This window comes from Balaenoptera musculus, chromosome 12 (genome assembly GCF_009873245.2).
Source record: "Balaenoptera musculus isolate JJ_BM4_2016_0621 chromosome 12, mBalMus1.pri.v3, whole genome shotgun sequence".
Lineage (NCBI taxonomy): Eukaryota > Metazoa > Chordata > Mammalia > Artiodactyla > Balaenopteridae > Balaenoptera > Balaenoptera musculus.
Window position 1 is genome coordinate 39804780 of NC_045796.1, and position 22463 is coordinate 39827242.

General features: G+C 36.5%; 1 protein-coding gene across 3 annotated transcripts in view; it reads right to left on the bottom strand.

Annotated features, from left to right (window-relative positions):
* PKIB (cAMP-dependent protein kinase inhibitor beta) overlaps positions 1-22463 on the bottom strand; it is a 112697-nt gene that overhangs the window by 77283 nt on the left and 12951 nt on the right. For 2 of the 3 annotated variants that reach the window (XM_036871694.1, XM_036871693.1), the window contains exon 2: positions 11338-11437. The exons of the other annotated variant lie outside the window; for it this stretch is intronic. The gene's annotated coding sequence lies outside the window, so the exon portion shown is untranslated. The remainder of the gene's footprint in view (positions 1-11337; positions 11438-22463) is intronic. 3 annotated transcript variants of the gene reach the window in all.

Below are 22463 nucleotides of genomic sequence, written 5' to 3' on the forward strand. Positions count from 1 at the left end.
GCCTCTTTTCCCAGCCACGACTGTCACTGCCCAATGGGCTCATGAACAGTGACCATTATGGCAGAGGTAAAAATTATACATGGACTCAGCAACATGGGATTGCACTCGAGGCTAGCCTGGCTACAGCCACTGCTGAGTGCCCAGTCTTTCAGTAGCAAATACAACACTGAGCTCCCAATACGGCATCATGCCATGGGATGATCAGCCAGCTATCTGGTGGCAGGTTTATTTTACTGGACTGCTTCCATCATGGATAGAGTGGTGCTTTGTTCCTACTGCCAACAGACACTCTGGATATAGAGCTGCTTTCCCTGCAAGCAATATTTCTGCCAAAACTACCATCCGTGGATTTACAGAATGCCTTATCCACCGTCATGGTGTTCCACAGAGCATTGTTTCTGATCAAGGAGTTCACTTCACAGCAAATGAAGTCCGACAACGCTCATTCACTGGTATTGCAATTTTCTCCATCATCCTGAAGCAGAAAGCATGATAGAACAGTGGAATGGCCTTTGAAGACTCAGTTACAGTGCTAGTGAGGTCGCAGTATGTGCCCAGGCTCTGGAAAGAGGCTATAAATACTATAAATCAGCATCCAATATGTGATACTCTGTCTCCCATAGCCAGGATTCATGGGTCCAGGAATCAAGGGGTGGAAATGGGAGTGACACCACTCAGTATTATCCCTAGCAATCCGCTAGCAAAATTTTGCTTCCCGTCCCTGTGATCTTTTGTTTTGCTGGTCGAGAGGTCATAGTTTCAAAGAGAAGAATGCTTCTACCAGGAGACACAACAACAATTCCATTGAACTGAGAGTAAAGACTGCCACCAGTCACTGTGGGCTTCTCAGGCCTCTGAATAAATAGGCAAAAATGGAGTTTCTATATTGGCTGGGGTGATTGATCCAGATTATCAAGGGACAACTGGGCTGTACTACACGATGGAGTAAGGAAGAGTATGTCTGTAATACAGGAGATCCCTAGGGCATCTCTTGTTACTACCAGGTTCTGTGACTAAGGTCAATGGAAACCACAATTCAATTCACAAGTCAGTGAAAACCATAAAACAACAGCTAATGGCCCAGACCCTTTAGGAAGGAAGGTTTGGGTCACCCTGCCCGGCAAAGAACCATAATAAGCTGAGGTACCTGCTTGAGAGCAAAGGGAATATAGAATGAATGGCTTGGGCAGTAGAAGAAAGAAGTTATAAATACCAGCTATGACCATGTGACCAGTTCCAGAAATGAGGACTGTTAAGTTATTCGTACCCTTCCTTTTTCCGTTATAAATGTTTGTGTGTGTGTCTTAAATATGTGTCTCTTTCTTCCCTCTCAAGTGCTTGTCTTCTACCATAAGATATATTAATAATAGCGAACTTTATATCACAGTATTTTAAGTTACGGGACCAATGACCCTGCACCTCTTCTGGGGAAAGGGTTGGCACGATTTCAGTTACACAGAGGATAGCTTTAATCATGTCAGGTGGAAGTATGATTTTGTTGTTGTCATTATTTTGAGATTAGGTATGATTTAAGGAAATGTGTATGGATGCCAAGCTGACAAGGAGCAGACTGTGAGGGTCAGTTGAGGCTGTGATCCCCAGTTATTCAATCAAACAGTGAATTAGGTATTGCTGTGAAGGAATTTTGTAGGTGTGGTTAACATCTACAATAAACTGATTTAAGTAAAGGAGATTATTCTCAATAATCTGGGTGGGCCTGGTCCAATCATTTGAAAGGTATTAAGAGCAGAACTGGTTTCCTTGAGGAAGAAGAAATACCACCTGTGGCATCAGCTCCTGCCCCAGAGTTTCCAGTCTGCCCTTCCTGCCTTAAGATTTCAGACTCTGCTAGGCAGCCTCTGCAAATACTTAAGCCAATCCCTTTCAATAAGCCTTTTTTTTTTTTTTTGATTTTTAGAAATTTCATGTAATGTCTGAATCAATAAGCCTTTTGATATATTTTTCCTGCTGGTTCCGTTTATCTGGTGGAACTCTAATATAATTATGTTCAAATTATGAAGGCATATAAGAGTGGGACATATTAAAATGATTTTCACTAAAAAAAATTCCATTAAAAAAAAGGAAAACTTTGTTATCCATTGTGATTCCCAAAGGTGTACCAGAAATACAGTGTTTCTATGAACATGGTAGAAACTGAGATATGAAACTAAAATCCAGTATAGTAAATAACTTGCCCCGAAGTCACACAGAAAGTCAGAATTTTAAGCTAGATTTCATGACAGCCAAGTTTATCTTGACCTTAACTACATAAATTAACTTTCGTTTGATAAATGAATGCTTAGTTTCTCTACACAATATTCACCATTATAAAGAAAATCTATTAGAAAGAACCATGAATTTTCTTCTGTTGAAAATAGTATTTGGAGAAACAATGATGAAGCTTTGGAATTTCATAATAACCAAGTAAAAATTTTGTTACAGTGGACATCAGCCTAAGATTTATTTCAAAATATAAGGAACAGGAATGCTTGGATTTTATTTTATTTGAGGGTTTTTTCCTTTAATCACAAAGATGTATGTCAGTAGGCATAACATCTAGATCAAAAGCAGAAAGCTGTTAAAAGCTAAGACATGGGCAAAAGAGTCAAAATTCAATTTTCTCTCTTATCCCTTGGAGGTGGAGGTCCTGATTTGAGAAAGAACACTCCCAAGTAACATAACTAGGCCTGAAATGACTTCTAGGGAAAGGGCCATTTAATACTCCATGTCATTATAAGGAAATTAATTTCAGCAACTTCCATGCCATTTTCTCCTCCATTTCAAGCAAAGCTCAGCCAGAAACAACCACTTACTTGCTAATCCTCTCATTTTATACTCTCTTCTCTGATACATGACTTCTTCCTCAGGATAAATCCAAGAAGAGTAGGAAATAACACCACCTCTATATTGTATGCTTCACTTAACCTAAGCCCCATGTGAGCAGTTTCAACTGCATGGAATTCTTTCTGATCTGAAAGTTACTGCAAGCTTTATAAAAGAAAGAAAGAAAAAAAAGAGGCAAGGCTGATTACATCAAAGTTGCCTTCTAATCTAATTTGTTAGCAATAAAGTAAAGCACAGTTTAGTAATCAACACATTTGAGTTTTTCAATTTTCAAAAGACAGACACGTGAATCTATACCAAGGACTATCAAAGTCAGCATCTATAAAGACTGGCCTGGTTCCCTACTCCAGCATCCTTCCAAGCCACACAACCCCCAGAAATGAGGGTGCCACAAGTCCCCTTCAACCTGTGGCCCCATGTAACAAACTCTGTGCTCTAATGCCCTGGATGGTACCCTAGTTCCTCCAAAACAGGCCTCTGCACTAGTCTATCCAGTTTTCCCAGGGCCTGAATTTCATTCCAAAACCCCAGCCCCAACCCTGGGGCCATACTATCTGTGAACAGACCTCTCTGTTTATCTGCCTGGATGTCACCCGTTCCCAGACTCTGCGTCACCACCGCCCACCCACCTGCTGGGACACCATCTGCTGCACCTTGCTGGTCAACTCGGACTCCGACCCCCTGCCTATCAGGACAGCCTCCTTTTGCTGTCATCATTCTCTCTAGATGATAAGGCCACTAGCTTAGCTGGACTTTCTCCCATGGGCTAAAACGAGTTCCAATTTCAGTGGCCTCTTTCACCCTGGTGGGTATGTCCTGTTTTTAAGAAACAAACTAATCTGTCTTTCTACCACCAAGCTCTTATTTTGACATTAGACTGCTCTATGCACTACAAACTATTACAACTTTAACAAGTTTCAAGCTTAATTAAAAGAAACAGAACTGTTTAACAGAGTTATGGGTGTGTGATAAGCTTAAAAAGGTAGAAGTCATGTACCAACCTGTACCAAGGAAACCTGATAAACAGTGACACTACAGAGGTGAAAAGTAATAATCAAATTCAGTTTTCCAAATAGCCTTTCACCCAATAGCACATTTATAAAGACAGAAATTGAAAAATGAAATAAATTAACCCTTCAGAAGGTAAACAAAATGCCTACACAATACAAACACAAGTTCCAAGCCCAGTTATAGAGATTGTCTCAGTCAATACAACTATGAGATATATAACTATTTTGGCTATATTTTAAAAAATTCTTTAGTTTTGCACATGTGCCTTAATTTAAAACAAACAACAACAAAAAATCATTGCTGTTAGACCATATAGCCACTAATACTTTGCATAGAAACAGTATTTTCACCAGCATCAGCTTAGTAAGTTAAAGGTACATTGAAAACAAAGGCAAGAAACAGAAACTTAATGTAATCTTCAAACTGGAAATACTCATATAGAAATCAAACCCAATGAAGTCCAATCACAGTAAAGTTTTATTAAACAGTCATATAGGCACTATTCTAAGTGCTTTATAAATATCCATTGATTTAATATTCTTAATAACTTTATAAGAGAGGAACTATTGTCAGTTCCATTTTACAGATGAGAACCTAACCTTGACACAGAGAGGTTATGAAATTTACCAACTAATAAATGGCTCAAGTTGGACTCAAATTTGGTAGTCAATGATTTGATCCACTGCACTGTGCCATATCTCAGAATGACTTGCTAAGACTCATGCAGCTGGATGGGGGCAAAATAAGGTCCAGAATAGAGATTTGACTTCCAACATTCAGTGCTCTTTCCACCAATTCTTCCATGTCATTTAAATATTCAGCTAGTGTCAGAAAAACTATGAAATGTCATGTGGTGGACTAATAAATAGCCACAAGCAAAACAGCCAAAGAAAAATTATAAAGTACTGTTGAAATTACAACTTGATGTGATGTGATTAAGCTATGGTATGCATTTAAATACCAAAAGCAAACTTTAGAGACTAACATATGGCATAATTTTAAGAAAAGTGGATTAAGTGGCCCCCTAGCAGTCAGCTCACAAAGTTGAGCCATGTTCCACATGACATACAAATAGCATATAACCACCAACCAAACTAAACCAAAGAGGAGCCATCACAGGTAGGCGATGTGGATATGACCTTGAGGGACACTGTCCTTTTAGCCACCTTGCAGCAACCATGCCCACACATGGAATGGTTACACACTGAACACTTGAATAATAATTGCAGCTAAAATATTCATGATGTCTTCCAGCAATCTGAAGATACACCACTCGAGACAAATAACAAAAATCAGCTCATGTGCAACTTTTGGACAATGACTTCATTTTCTCAGTAGTGATATCCTTGACCTTTTACAGTTGTGTTTAGAAACAGCCAAAGGCACTACACTTCCTTTCCAATGGATTCTTATTTTTTGTGACTATAGTTACAATGTCTATGCTATTTACACGGTAGGATAATAGGTTGACATTAAATTAATCAAAAGTATTTTGTTTTCTCAAGCACTTGTAAGTTAGGATTTTACAGAGTGAACTTATTTGTAAGATAATCAAATTACCATAATTTTTTAAGAACATAATCAGATGAAACTTGATACTTTTCACATGATAAATCTTCACTTTCAACGTATTGGGTTGGCCAAAAAATTTGTTTGGGTTTTCCTGTAAGATCTTATGGAAAAACATGAATGAACTTTTTGGCCAACCCTATATCACTTAACTTCTATAGACTACTTTAGCAATCAAATATTATTGCCAGCAGATAGTCAAGAAGACTGGTTTTATGTATCTTATAAATGCATAAAATATATTGGAAAAACAAAAACAAATTTGATATGAGTAAAACTTTAAAAATATTTGCAAGTCTTTCAATCCTAGGAGTTGTATTAGTTTAAAAGTTTAAAGTAAATAATGAAATGATGAATTATTTGTCCTAACTCCATGTAGGATAAATGATATAATTGCAAGACTACCTCACTATGAAGAACACCTGAGACTGGGTCTGGTTAAGGAAATTGCAGACCTAAGCTGGCACTAAAAACCCCTGCTTAATTAGTGAGTCAGTTCTCTGTCTTCTGTACAATCTTGGCACACCCAAACCTTGCAGAAATGGCCATGTCACATTCATTAACTAGCCAGCTGTTAACAGGACAAGTATAGGGCAAAGGTTAGCTGACAAGCAAATGGAAGAGATGACTTCTGATCACCAGTGAAAACTGATTTACCTGGCCACATTCTGCTACCTAGTGGGACACAAGGGACAGGATACTTTATCCAGTGGAAAGAGGTGATAATTATATTTACCTGAGCAAGGAGAGAGCAATCATAAGAAAAAAAATTGATGGATTAAAGCTAGACTGTAACCAGCCATTCTGAAGGCAGGATATCAGGCAATTTGGCCCTAGGAATCCATTATCTTACTTCTCTACATCTTTATTAAACATAAGAAACACCATGATGAAAAGAACAATGAACTGGAAAGCATTCTACATATATCTTATCCCATGCAATTGTTTGATTCTGAGATTTGGGCTGGTATTTCGAGGACTGTCACTAATAAGCTGTGTAGCCCAGAAAGTCATTTCTCCTCCTGCAGCCTTGTTTTCTTCATATGCAGGCTAATCCTCCATTCTGGTTTGCCTAGTTTATTTACATTGTCCTGACTTCCCCTCTGGCTTAGCTTTTGTCATTTTCAAAAAGTCCCGGTGTTGACAATATATAAAGACATAAATGAGAATAACGTTTTCTCCTAAATCTTCCAGCAATAACATCCTGTCATCCACAGGCCCAATTTCGGAGTAAGGAAGGCCACTAAACGTGAATAGTAAATGTCTTATCAAAAAAACCCCACAAATTTCACCTAGGAGAACAGAGCTAGAACTATATATATATAACTATATAGATCTCAAAAACACAGTGTTGTGAAAAGCAGTGATACTATTTTTGTAAATTCTAAAAACACAAACCAGGACTAAATATTGGAATGGTTGCATAAATACGTGGGTAAAAGTATAAAATGGACGGGAACAATACACACTAATTCATAGATGCTTCTGAAAGGAGACTTAACTAATTGTACCATTTTATTTCTTTAAAACGGAAGACTCAGCAAATATTATAAAATGAAATGTGTTAATTCTGAGAGGTGGGAGTTGATTTTATTCTTTGTTCTTCTTAGCATTGTTTAAATGTCTCAATATATAAATTATACTAATAAAACATAGAACATGGATTACTAAAACTTTGAGTCTAAGAGGTAAGTGTAAAGCTGGTGGGCCTGACTCCTCATTGTATGTCTTCAAGGGAGCTCTTCCCACATCAATGATCTCAATAACAGATCCAAGAACATTTTATCTTCAGAGATGAGTTAATCACCAACTCTCCATCCGCAGCCCCTCACCATTTCATGTATGAATTCCTTGTGCTACTTTCCTTCCTAGTGGTACCAAGCTTCTGGAACCATCTCAGGTACCAGAGGTAGCCTGTTATAATTTCAGACAGCCACTCCTTTAATTAAATAAAAATATGTCTTTCTCTGATTCCCATCCACTCAACCTAGTTTTGCCTTCTCAATCATACAGATGATATTCCTCATATAATTGAAGAAAGTTAGCATGTCATCCCTGAGGACCTTCCCAAAGCATTAAACGTCAGCCACTCTTGATGTGACCCTCCTTTGGGTCTCCTCATGGTCCTCTAGTCAATTTTTCTCTGTATCTCTAGATCTCTAGATCCTGCAGTTTACAAACCCCGGGGAATCGCAAAGTATCCTCAGCTTGGCATCCTCAGTGCTCACAACTGGCACAGAGTAAATTAGTCAGAACTTGCTCAATAAATACTGAATGAAGGAATGAGAAAATGGGTTTTGCAAACACTATGAACATTAAATGGCAGTTATTTTGATCACTAACAATTAGTGCTAAACTGTCAATGACCACCTCCTTTCTTTATATATATGTTTATATTTCTTTATATATACTTGTATGAATTATAAAACTATCTAGTTGAAATCCTTTACTCTCTTGGATGCTATAATTCAAATTCAGCTGACCTTTTTAGATGGAACAATCCTGACTTCCATGTCATTATTTGGTCTTCTCTAGAATTCCATCTTTGAAATTTGCTCTGCGTCTATAGCACAATATCCCAGAATGGGCTTCCCTTTTTTAAGCCTTCAAACAGTAGTGTATTTGGAATATTAGTCAGAACTTGCTGATTTATTAATTCTAACCCCAAAAAAAACAAGAAAAGAATTTTCAAACACAGTGCTAGGCATGCTGCTTGAGTCTCCTTTATATTTGTATGTAAAAAAGTTTTAATATGTCTCATAGTCAAGTCTATCAATCTTTAATTATGGTTTTTGCCTTTGATGTCATATTAGACAAGATTATAAATTATTCACCTATTTTTCAGTTATATCTCATTATTCTTCTTCAATTAATCTGATATTTATCTGTATTTTGTATAAATAAAAGATTCAACTTTACAATTTTTCCTAACAATAACTAATTATTTGAATTGTGTTCTTGTAATAATCAATAGCTTCTCCACCAACATGAAATTCTGTGTTTATTATATGTTACCCTTATATGCTTAAGTCTATTTGGGGAATTTTCAAGATGATTTAGCCTCTCCTAAGTCTCTATTTTAGTAAAAAGTAACATACTGTCTTAGTAATAGTAATTTTATAATATGTTTTAATACTTGGAATTAGAAGTTCATTCTTCATTATTCTTCTTTTTCAAAAATTTGCTTTTCCCAGTCTGTTCATTCCTCCAGATGAATTTTAATAATCATTTTGCCAGCCTCTCCCTAAAAATATCTTTGTGGTTCTATCTGGAATTGCATTAATTTTATAAATTAATTTGGGGAAGCTAACATCATTACAATATTTATTATTCTCATCCAGGAATACAATATCAATCTCCATTACTGCTAATCTTATTTTGTGCTTCTCAACAAAATGTTATTTTCTTCATTTAAGTCTTGTACATTTCTATTATAGCTTACTCATAGATATATGATATTTCATTATTATAAATGGGATTTTTTTCATGTTTTCTATTTGTAGCTCTTATAGAAAAGTCGATTGATTTATACACATTTATCTTTTGTATGACCACTTAACTGAAGTATCTTATTCTAATAGTTCTCCAGTTGATTTTCTTGGGATTTTTAGTAAATTCATATACACACACACACACACACACATATATGTGTGTGTGTGTATATATATATATATATATACATACTTTTTTAAGGAAAAAAGATGTCATCTCTTTTCTAATAATTGTAAACTTTGAGAGACAGCATATGATAGGATTTAAAATTAAAGATTCATGAGTTAAGTCACTTGAGTGCTTATTCATCTCTACCACTTATTAGCTGTGTGACCTTGGCCAAGTTACTTAGCTTCTCTGGGCCTCAACTTTCTCATTTGTAAAATGATAATTACAGTAGTCAATATTCCCTAGGATTGTTATGAAGATTAAATGAATTAATATTTGTAACGTATTTAGAACAGTTTCTAGTATATATATTAAGAAATTTAAAAGTGTTAGTCATTTAAAAAATTTTATTGCATTGGCTAGAATTTATAGAATGATGTTAACTGTAAGTGATGAAATAGGGCATGTAGTAAGTGTCTAAGGTTTTTCTGTTTTTTCTGCTTTTTCACAATTTAAAAATATCCCTCTATACCTAAATTACTATGTTGTATATATGCATGTTCTTAAAAGAAATATAGTTACATTTTATCAAATGTCATTTGGAATCTATTAGGAGGTAAAAATAGCAGTTTTATCCTTTAGTCTATGAAATTAAAATAGATTTCTCAATATTGAACCACGTGTACATTTCTAGAATAAACATGATTTTCTTGTATTATTCTATTTTGTTGATTTCTACATTCCTGTATTTAGTATTTCAGTGAATTTTTGTGATTTTCTTTTTTGTGCTACTTTTATTAGTGTTTTTAATTGTTTTGTTTTTTAGTTAAATGTTTTTTTAGTTAAGTGCTTTTCATTAAATGAATCAGAAAAATATTTCATCTCTTTTGTAAAGTTCACAGAGTATGGGATAATATGTTCCTTAAAAATGTATATTTTCAACCATCGATTATAAATACCTGATGCAAACAAGATACTTTGCTCATCTAAACAGAGTATTTTAGCTCCTGCCAAATCTCCCTATCCAAGCTGGTCAAGGACATAGGCTTAAGCATCAGACAAAATCTGGCTCAAATCCTAATTTCACCACCCACTAGCTAAATGTGTGCACTTGGCAAGGTACACTTTTGTCATAGGGAATAACTATGCCTTCCTTACTTTTCCCACACAGTTATTGTGAGGATTACATGAGATTATGTTTATAAAGCACTATCCACTCCACTCACAATAAAGACTCAATTATTTTATGTTAGTCTTAATTTTCTTTAAATACAAAATTAATGTTTACAAATGTACTTGCTGTTTTTTCTTATGGCGATTTCAATTGTTTATATACAAATAGAAATGCTTTTTGATACAATTTTTTCATGACATTAGTTCATAATAAAGGTAGATTTCAATTAAAACATGTTATTCTCCACTGACACAAACTTTAAAAGTTGACAAGAAAGTAGTAAAATGCTCAGATAACACAAGAAAATGAACCCACTGCCATTGGCTAAATGAAATCGTAATGGGTTAATAGGAAAACTGTACTGGTTTTCAGAAAACCAGGCAATGAGCCTAAACCAAATGTAATGTCTTCCACTCTTTCCTGTTCCCTTGGAGCTTTGTTGTCATGGGAATCCAAGAGTGGGAGGAGGCTTCCCGCAGGCTGAGGTTTACTCCATGGTCTCTGATCTGCCATCTTAACTGCAACAGGGGAGCAAATCTCTCACTCCGAGTGGGAAAACACATCCCTGAGGGATTGGAGGGGCCTCAAATACATCAGCAGCACACAGAAAACTGTTTCTCAAAAAAGCATTGGAGATTTATGTCCACCAGTCAGTGTCATCAAGACTATTTACTTGTATGTATTGATAATAAAGCTGTCACTATGGTCTCTAAGGAGATCAGTATTAGGAGAGTAGTAAGTTTATAGGATCTGATCGGTAATACTGTAAGTTTTTCTTCTGTTTTAAAGGATATAAATTTAAAACATTATTTTGGTGGGCTAGCTGCCTCTGTTGAGAACAATTTAAATAAGCTCAGCTAAGAATGTAAATATCAAACCAAGCTCAGTCTCTGTACTAATCACGGGCCCCTGGCAGACACAGGATGGAAATGTGTAGCTCAAGTTCTCAGCATGCATGCTATTAATTTGACATTAACAATAGACTCTATCAAGCTTCCATTTAACCATACTGATCTGTTTTATAAAATAAAGACCTCCCACTTTATACCTTTTCCTTGCTGTCCTCTGGCTTTATAACAACAAAGATATTTTCAGGGACACCCTCAATAGCAGGATTGATGGATCAAAAGTGTACCCACCTCTATCTTTTCTGCCCCCTGTGTGGCCTCAATAACTTGATAGTTTCCAGCTCCCCCCAGATTTCTCTTGATTGAGTGCTTTTTCAGTATACCATGACCCCTGAAGGAAACAAAGGGAAAAAAAGATGTATTAAGATAAACATCCTGGTTCCTTGTCTCTTTCGGGAAAGAACAAATGGTTCCTTGAGCAACAATATCCAATTTAATGACAAAATGACACACAATTTTAAAACAACCTTCATTGTTATTTTTTCATTCCTCATCCTGATTTCTTTTACGTGTCTCTGATTTTATAACAGGAGCAGGATAAATTTCCTTGAGTCAGCAGCTCAGCAGTCTCATAAATGAGTGTGTTTCTTCTTATTATTTTGTTCCCTTTTCAAACCCACCAATTGTATTCTGATCAATCTTTCTTGTGTTTTGCCCCAAGACTGTGTAACATAGGCAGTCAGAGACATACCTACTAAATAGTAAAATCAACAGTATAGGGCTTCCCTGGTGGTGCAGTGGTTAAGAATCTGCCTGCCAATGCAGGGGACACGGGTTCGAGCCCTGGTCTGGGAAGATCCCACATGCCGCGGAGCAACTAGGCCCGTGAGCCACAATTACTGAGCCTGCGCGTCTGGAGCCTGTGCTCCGCAACAGGGGGGGCCGCGATGGTGGGAGGCCCGCGCACCGCGATGAAGAGTGGCCCCCACTCGCCGCAGCTGGAGAAAGCCCTCGCACAGAAACGAAGACCCAACACAGCCAGAAATAAATAAATAAATAAAAATTAAAAAAAAAAAAAAAATTAAGTTAAAATCAACAGTATAGCAAAATATATTTTTTTCTTCAGCTTGTCAACTTTCCATTGAAAATAGTTTCACTAGCTGAGTGACAGCCTTCCTCAGATGTGTGACTTTAAAAGCCATAAATCCCTGCTTTTGAATTTCAATGCCAAGGAGCAAGGACACTGTTTTCCTCAATTATATAATATGGAGATTGGAATACTGGAAGAGAAAATCCACCCAATAAAACCTGGCCCACACATAATGCCTCAGCATCAAAAGGTAACTTGAAATTTTGCTATGAATAGGCATCTGATGCACTTGCATTGTTTTCCTGTTCCTATCCTTTTAGATATTTCTACATCAAAAGCCCCCATTTTAAAACTAATAATATAGAAACCAACTGAGCTATTTTCATTTCCATATATACTCCTGAAGACGTGGCTACAACCGATCGCTGGGTAAACCAGGCTCCCTTAAACTCAGGCAGTCTACATATTTGAGCAGACACATAACAAATGCTTAGTTGTCCTAGATGAGAGAGCCATGTTTCTTTCCTGTTACGGAAATCATCTGTTCCTTTTTCTATAAAGCGTGAAGCCAGGAATGTCAATATTCCTATGCTTGTATGTGCTAACTTTACTAGGGTTATTCAGAGCAGGAGAGAGTCTAGTGCTGTTTGGTGTTTTCTTCTCTCCTTTCTAATAAACCACCAAATTCTGTCTATTCCAGGCTCAAAATTGTCCTTGAACTCACTCTTCCTTCCAATTCCATTCCCACAGGCACCACCTAATTCCACCCTCCTCACCCACGCCTGCCTCCATCCCATCAATTCTTACAGAGATTATGACATCTCTCACTAGTCTCCCTGGTTTGAGAAACACCCCTTCCAGTCCATATTCCACAGACCACCACTCACGTTGGGATAATAACTGAACTTGTGATTGGTATAAAACCCAGGAATTATACGTGGTAGAAGTATTTCACCATGATTCTCAAAAAAAGTCTTTTTCTCCAAATGCCAACAGCATCATGTTAGCCATCTTTCAAGTTCATCTGTAAATAATTTAATTACTCTTCTTTCCTCTGCTTCCCACATTTCCTTATAGCTTACAAGTAAGCCAGTAAAAGAAAGTCCTCAGGGCTTGTAACACAGAGGGAGAAGCACTGAACTCAGTTCTAGTTCCAGCTCATCCCTGTATCAGCTGTTGACTTTGAGGAGTCATCTTTTTTGTACGTAAATGACAGAGCCTTGCTTATCAAATGGGATGGAAATATTTACCCTGCTTATCTCTCCACGTTGTTCTGGGAATCAAGAAAGAACACATACAATAAAATACACATATGCAATGTTATTTTATTACTCTCCCTGAAGTACTACAAAAGCAAAAAATGTGTTTCTTGTGTTTAACACTAGATTCAGTTTGGGGGTCCTAGAAAGGTAGCTGTGATCACACTCCCAAGACTTACAGCTTCCTTTTGGCATTGTGATGGTCTAAAGAGTTTTGTTTTGGCTTCCAAAGGAAAAATAAAATACCAAAGGAATCATACTTTAACATATTTGGAGTCCCAAGACATATTGAAATCGAAAAGAGGAAGAAAAGGAAAAGGGACTCAAAACAATGACAAATCTTAATTGGCTGAAACTGCCATTTAATTAAAATAACTCAACTGTCACTTATGCACAAATGTTAATACAATCTCTTCAAAACCCAGCTGAATCCTCCAGATATCACTGGACACTTTGCAGTAGGAAATACATGCCCATTCCCTATCATTGTATTGTAGGTTTTTAATTGGAGAATATATAATGTGTACAATAGGATGAGTTCATTTTGCTTCTAAAGAGGAAATAAAAAATATCAACCTGAATATCACTTCACATATAAAGCAGCACTGTAGCCTCCGTTTAAGTAGGTTTTATTTTAGGCTAAAAAAAACACCAAAGGCATACATTTGAACTCATGCATCTAAACAAACCAATGAAAGTGTAGAAATTAAGTGCAGAAGGGGAAGCACAGAATGATAGGAATAAAGTCCACAGCTGTGTTTTCTTAAAATCCAGTGAGAGGAATGTTAATCAAAGTTCACAAAGTTTAAATTTTCCTTTGAACTGCATAGGTATAATCAAGTAAAGAAACACAACCCTCACTGAAGTATACTTTTTTTATTTGAAATTATTGTCCCATATTAAGAAGGTAAGTTTGTTCATTCATTCATCCAGATATTCAAAAACCAATACTTACTGATTAGACTTTGTACGAGATGTGATAAAATGTGCTGGTTTGAACCCCTTGGCCACATGGGGCTAGCAACAAATACCAAAAGAATTGCACAGATAGGCCATATTAAAAACTTCCTGCTTCTTCCACCCAGAATGCTATCATCCCCCTGTGCTCTCACTAGTAGGCTCTGGGCCATCCTTAAAAGCCCAACTCAAAGGTTGCTGCTTTTGTAAAGCTCTTTGGAACGGCCCAAGTTTGGTATGAGTCATAACCCCTGCCCCTAAATCACTTTGTTCATAACTCTCTGATGCACTTATCACGGTTGACTTCACATGACAGCTCTGTGCGTGTCAGTCTCCTCTAGCAGGCTATGAACATCTTGAATGGCAATTTTTTATTCATCCATCTACAGCACTTGGCACAATATATTGTAGGTACTCAATTAGTGATTATTGAATGGAAAATTCATACATCTTTACTTGCATGAGCAAAAGGTATAGCATAACTTTAAAATGAAGAGTTGCAAATATTTTACACTTATTCTTGCTACATGTAGTTCTAAAAAGATGAATTTATACCATGAACTTATACCTTTGTGAAAATATGGAAAATTCATATATTTATAAAAGTGGTCACAACCAAATTAGCATTATTCTCTTCAAATTCCTTTATTTACTTATTCTTAAGTTTCCCTCTTCTGACCCTTAGATTAGCATCCTCTATTTTTTCCTATTTGATTGATTTGTATATACTTGATTTCTATAATTGTGATAGTTTTTAAACTAACCTACTAACCAGATCCTTGGCAACAGCTACATTTTCAAAAGCTTTAATAGCTATTGTATGTAAATCAAATTGCAAATAACCTGTTTTATCCATTCCATCATTCAGTAAATATTATTACCTACCATGTGGTAGAAGCCACAGAGGAAACAAAGATCCTGTTTCAGGGGACAGAGGGTTACAGCTAGAGCAGGTAATAAGAAATATACACAAATGACCAAGATCAGAAATCTATCTAAGTGCCATATCTCTAATTTATCTAAAACTATTAATTAAAAAAAAGTTTTGAATGAAGCCTCAGTAGCTGAAGAATGAATTAAGAGGAACTGATGAAAATGACTAAGAATCAGAAATACAATCATGTTTCAGATTCATTTAATACTAATAGTTAAACATCCTGTCTGTCTCCTAAGATTCAAGTCAATACCATAACCATAGGCAAAGTAAAATCAGGATTTCTTGTTTTTTGATATTGAGCTGCATGAGCTGCTTGCAAATTTTGGAGATTAATCCTTTGTCAGTTGCTTCATTGGCAAATATTTTCTCCCATTCTTAAGGTTGTCTTTTCATCTTGTTTATGGTTTCCTTTGCTGTGCAAAAGCTTTTAAGTTTCATTAGGTCCCATTTGTTTAGTTTTGTTTTTATTTCCATTTCTCTAGGAGCTGGGTCCAAAAGGATCTTGCTGTGATTATGTCATAGAGTGTTCTGCCTATGTTTTCCTTTAAGAGTTTTATAGTGTCTGGCCTTACATTTATGTCTTTAATCCATTGTGAGTTTATTTTTGTGTATGGTGTTAGGGAGTGTTCTAATTTCATACTTTTACATGTAACTGTCCAGTTTTCCCAGCACCACTTATTGAAGAGGCTGTCTTTTCCCCACTGTATATTCTTGCCTCCTTTATCAAAGATAAGGTGACCATATGTGCGTGGGTTTATCTCTGGGCTTTCTATCCTGTTCCATTGATCCATATTTCTCTTTTTGTGCCAGTACCATACTGTCTTGATTACTGTAGCTTTGTAGTATAGTCTGAAGTCTGGGAGCCTGATTCCTCCAGCTCCGTTTTTCTTTCTCAAGGTTGCTTTGGCTATTCGGGGTCTTTTGTGTTTCCATACAAATTGTGAAATTTTTTGTTCTAGTTCTGTGAAAAATGCCAGCGGTAGTTTGATAGGGATTGCATTGAATCTGTAGATTGCTTTGGGTAGTAGAGTCATTTTCACAATGTTGATTCTTCCAATCCAAGAACATGGTGTATCTCTTCATCTATTTGTATCATCTTTAATTTCTTTCATCAGTGTCTTATAATTTTCTGCATACAGGTCTTTTGTCTCCTTAGGTAGGTTTATTCCTAGATATTTTATTCTTTCTGTTGCAGTGGTAAATGGGAGTGTTTTCTTAATTTCATTTTCAGATTTTTCATCATTAGTGTATAGGAATGCAAGAGATTTCTGTGCATTAATTTTGTATGCTGCTACTTTACCAAATTCATTGATTAGCTCTAGTAGTTTTCCGGTAGCATCTTTAGGATTCTCTATGTATGGTATCATGTCATCTGCAAACAGTGACAACTTTACTTCTTCTTTTCCAATTTGGATTCCTTTCATTTCTTTTTCTTCTCTGATTGCTGTGGCTAAAACTTCCAAAACTATGTTGAATAATAGTGGCAAGAGTGGGCAACCTTATCTTGTTCCTGATCTTAGTGCAAATGGTTTCAGGTTTTCACCATTGAGGATGATGTTGGCTGTGGGTTTGTCATATATGGCATTTATTATGTTGAGGAAAGTTCCCTCTTCCAAAAATGGGCAGAAGACCTACAAAGACATTTCTCCAAAGAAGATATACAGATTGCCAACAAACACATGAAAGAATGCTCAACATCATTAATCATTAGAGAAATGTAAATCAAAACTACAATGAGATATCATCTCACACTGGTCAGAATGGCCATCATCAAAAAATCTAGAAACAATAAATGCTGGAGAGGGTGTGGAGAAAAGGGAACACTCTTGCACTGTTGGTGGGAATGTAAATTGATACAGCCACTATGGAGAACAGTACGGAGGTTCCTTAAAAAACTAAAAATAGAACTACCATACGACCCAGCAATCCCACTATTGGGCATATACCCTGAGAAAACCATAATTCATAAAGAGTCATGTACCAAAATGTTCATTGCAGCTCTATTTACAATAGCCAGGACATGGAAGCAACCTAAGTGTCCATTAACAGACGAATGGACAAAGAAGATGTGGTATATATATACAATGGAATATTACTCCACCATAAAAAGAAATGAAATTGAGTTATTTGTAGTGAGGTGGATGGACCTAGAGTCTGTCATACAGAGTGAAGTAAGTCAGAAAGGTAAAAACAAATACCGTATGCTAACACATGTATATGGAATCTAAAAAACAAAAAAAAAGAAAGAAAATGGTCATGAAGAACCTAGGGGCAAGATGGGAATAAAGACGCAGACCTACTAGAGAATGGACTTGAGGATACGGGGAGGGGGAAGGGTAAGCTAGGACAAAGTGAGAGAGTGGCATGGACATATATACACTACCAAACGTAAAATAGATAGCTAGTGGGAAGCAGCAGCATAGCACAGGGAGATCAGCTCGGTGCTTTGTGACCACCTAGAGTGGTGGGATAGGGAGGGTGGGAGAGAGGGAGATGCAAGAGGGAGGAGATATGGGGATATATGTTTATGTATAGCTGATACACTTTGTTATACAGCAGAAACTAACATACCATTGTAAAGCAATTATACTCTAATAAAGATGTTAAAAAAAAAATCAGGTTTTCTAATAATTAAAAATGTAATGCCTGAATTGTAATATTGCTTTTACATAACAACTTGGCAAAGTTGACCAAGAGTCTTTAAAACGTTGACCAGCTTTGACCCCAACAATCTCACTATGAAACTCCCTTGACCCTTTAGGTCCCTAGGATAACCCTCTTTTTACTTTGTTTTTGTTGCTGCTGGGAGAGGAGATAAAAAGATTTTAGCATTTAATAAACACCTGTTCTGTGTCATGAGTCTTGCTAGACACTCTGCATTTTATTCCACTTAATCACAATTAATCTTTCTTTTTTTTCAAAAAAGAAAAATGGACTTTTTTCAAAGCTGAAAGATGGTGAGATACCTCCCTAAGGTCACACAGCTAATAAGTCACAGAGACAGGGTTCAAGTTCAGCTCTGTCTGATTGGAAAGCCTGCGTGATCCACTATGAGTCATTGCTTCACAATATTCCTGGACTGTTGACCTAGTTTTACATACAACTTTTCACCTGTATTATTTTTCTCATGACTAAATGGCAATTCCTTGATGCTTTGTATCTCAAAGCTCTAAGAAACATGACTTTTTTGGAGAATTGATCAAAAACAGTTCACTTATTCATCTCCTCTATATTTTCTTTTAACCATTTCCTCTTCCTTCACATCTCATATACCAAAGAAAATATACCTCACATCTCATCCTGAAGAGAAACAACTTCAGTGCTAAATGCCTACTGAATTTATTTTGCAAATTCATAGAATTTGGATGGATATAAAAAACTTTGATTTAAAAGGCTTCTGGCTGTGGACTATAGACCCAAAGAATAAATTAAACAGACTTTGTTTAGTAAAAGATTTCATAGTTTTCACTCTCTTGCATTCTCTCATTATATCATTATAACCTAAAAACAAGTTTGTTGTGAATACCGTTTCATGTTGCCCTCATGAAATAACATGGTGCTCAAAGTACAGCATAATGATTGAGAAGCAGAGGTTCTGAAGACAGACGTTCTGATTATAAATTTTTAGTGTATACATTTGGCCTGGTTACTTGACCTTTCCGGGCGGGCCTAGACTTCTCCACATGTAAAATATCCATAATAATAGTACCTCTCGTATACAGTTGTTGAGGAGTTAAATGACATACTAAATTTAATTTGTATAGAACAGTACCTGGCACATACTGTGCTTAATATGCTTTAGATTTATTAATACTCTTATATAACAAAGATAAATAGAATGCTTATGATATGAATGATACATATGATAAAAACAATAAAAAGTTCACATTTAAATGTTAAGTAGCTTTAAAAATAAAGCATCTTAAAAAACACTTAAATTGTCTTACTGTTGATATACTATCTCAGTTGTACTCTAATTGAATGGCTTAGACACATTAGTGTGTGTGCATGTACATGTGTAAAACAAAAATCTGTGTGCAATTCTGATGAGGAATTTTAAAGTTTTTAAGTATTTTTTTCAAAAAGAATATAGGTCCCTCAAAGAGTGCAGACCCCAATGCCAACAAAGAAACCTCCCACTTTGTACCCAAAGCCCTGCTTCCTGAAACCTTTACAGGCAAACAGTTACAGCACAAGACCAGAAATACTGAATGAAAAAATAGGGAGAGAGGGAGATAAGAAAAGTTTACGTCACTTCTCTCTAGCTGGCCAGTGTTAATTATTTCTCAGTGATGGATGTTCATTCCTCTGCTTCACACTTTAGGCTTTCATGCAGCTGTGTGTTATTCCAAAATATTGAAAGAGCTCAATTTTGGTCGTTAAAATATGTTTCTGGATCTCCAGGAAAAGGTTTACTTAGTATGGGCAATTTTAAATCCTAAAAGGAGAACTTACCCTTCTTACAAGAGCTGATTAGTTTTGACATTTTATCAACTCTCCTGAAGAGTCATTTATGGGCTGTGTTAAATACTAAAAAATACAGTACGATGTGGTCCTGGTGAATCTTCTACAACAAGAGAGAAAACTCAAAGCAGTATCTCAAATATTAGTAGCAAGTTCTTGCATTGATATTGAGTCAAATACTCTGCCATGCAGGCCCACTTGACCAGATCGGAGTTAGCTTGCTGGTTTTTCTCAAATATAAATATTTGCTTTGTTAATAGGGAAAGTTACATATTCCATGAGGCATAAAGAAAAATTACTTTCCATTGACCCAGAAAACTTACCTTGCAACTATGCCTGAAGGAGAAAGGAACTGGAATGAGAGTATTTGAAAAGAGAACTCTGGCTGCCACAGCTACCTACCTTGCTCCAAGTTCATGTTTAATTAAATTTACATCAATAATTCCATAAATTGCTTGCATGTTCATAGAACTTAAGTTATCATCTTTGATTCTAAGGTCAGATACTTACTGCTAACAACCATTGTGCCTCTGTGGGAGGCTTGGCCCTCTGCCAGACTGTACTGCTTCTCCCACGGGGATGGGCCCACCACGACTATACAACTCCATGGGGGACGATGCGACACCAGCAGCCCCCTGGTTGCTCAGCAACAACCCCTTATGACTGCTCCTCTTGGACTACTAGGCAACAGCACTGAGCCTGACCCAGCTGCTCCCAGGCACTGCCTCTCAAGAGGGCCAGGTTAACAGGAGGCCAGGGGCCCTAAGTGACTAGTTACATAATCTAACACATTTCTCGGGATGCTCTCCAACTAAAAAATCAGAGCAGAGTTAGTTCCTACCCTGAAGGGTACCCTTGACCGTATCCTTAATTTAAACTCTACCCTTGAATCTTTAGAGAAGCTGACAGAAAACTAATGCATCAGAGTCAAAATCTGTGGCCAAAGAAAGTCTATTAAAAAAAAAACACACACATACATAAAGGAGGCCATTCCTTTTTTAATTGCGTTTAAAATATGACTTTCAAACCTTTCTTAATTTCAAAGAATTTTACTATTTACATACTTTCTGTTAACAGACCCCCCAAAACGGGGAAAACATATTAAACCACTTACTTTTATGGCAAGACTGTTCCTTAAATAGCTTAAAACATAACTTTAAGTATAGCAATTTCTAGGAAAGATCTTCAATTCTTATCTATAGTTTAACCCACATTTATGTCTTCTTAGTTCTAGACTTTTAACAAATAGAAATTAGGCATATTTTTCCATCCGTTAGCTGACCTACCTTTTAGGACAAAGGCAACAACCCAGTCAACCAACCTAAAAACTTACCCGCACATGGAAACATGAGTCCAGCCGTGCTCCCATCTCCTCTACTGTCACTTACCTCTTTGTTGTGGAAAAAGAGATGTGTGCTCCAAGAGACACGGACTCACAGCCAGTCTACCACAGTACAAATACGATTCTACTGCTCCAATTATTCAAAACCTTCAGTCAAGTCCAAGCAATTTATCGTGAAATGCAAGGCACTTCTGAATCTACTTCCCTTTGAACTTCCACCCATATCCGCAGCTGTCCAATATACTGATTTAATTATAGTTCCCTAAATACATCACACATTTTAAGCCTCCTTCCTCTTCCTAGGACATAGTCCTCTTTGCCTGGCAAACTAGTGGTTATCTTTCAAGATCTAGCAATAACATCACCCCCTCTGAGACACTGTCCCTGGTTTTAGAATTTCTTATAACCATCTCTGAGCATCTTCTACCTGATTCATACTGCTATAGCAGCATTAGTCACACTGTTTCACAGTAATTTACTTACTCAACATTAATCCTATGTCCTTCAAGGGCTAGGACCTTGTTCTGTTCAACTTGGTCTCCTTGGTGCCTGGCATATTCCTTTGCATTAAGAAGCTGTTTATACTGCGGCTGTATTAATGATTAGAGAACAAAACTCCCAGGCAAAATTGTAAAATAGATGAGGAGTGGGCATTTTTAACCTCTTAATTAACCAGGGATGGGTAATAAAGCAATTCAAATCAAAACAAAAACTTAATCTCCTGACTTCTGGGCTGGTCCTCTTCCTAAATTATGATGAATCATTGAGGGCAAATAAGTAGATACCTCTGCAGTGATCCAATCCATCCAGTAATATGGCTAAAATAATCAGATTTCCTGTGTCCCCTTTATTATAATCATAATAACATGAAATTCAAGGGAGCTACATGGTCAGGTAACCAAATCACTAAAAGGTGGTCTGGAGCTGGTCTCAGGGAAGATAATTTCCCATTCAGATTAGCAACTCTTAAAGCAGTTTTTGCAGGAATCTTGGTGCAAGTAAAGTAGGGAAGAGAGTAGAAAAGAAACCAAAAAAATTAGAGCTAAATAGAAAGTAAGAAAAAGCTATTCTAATTTTAAAAACCTCCTAAAAAATACTTCACAAAACAGCATTTACTCAACATGTCTCCTTCAAAGCACTAATTTAAAAAAAAATAGGAACATGAGCAAAGAACACACAAAAGCCCACAAATGCAGCAGCCAAGAGTAACAGCATGAAGCCACTCAACCTCTTACTTCACCACTTCAGTAGCTAAAGATATAGGCCTCCATTTTCAAACATAACAATGCTTTTATGCTTTTTCTACAACTTTCTAGGTTCACATATGTGTTTATCTAAGATATTGCCAAATCTTTGATATTAGCAGTA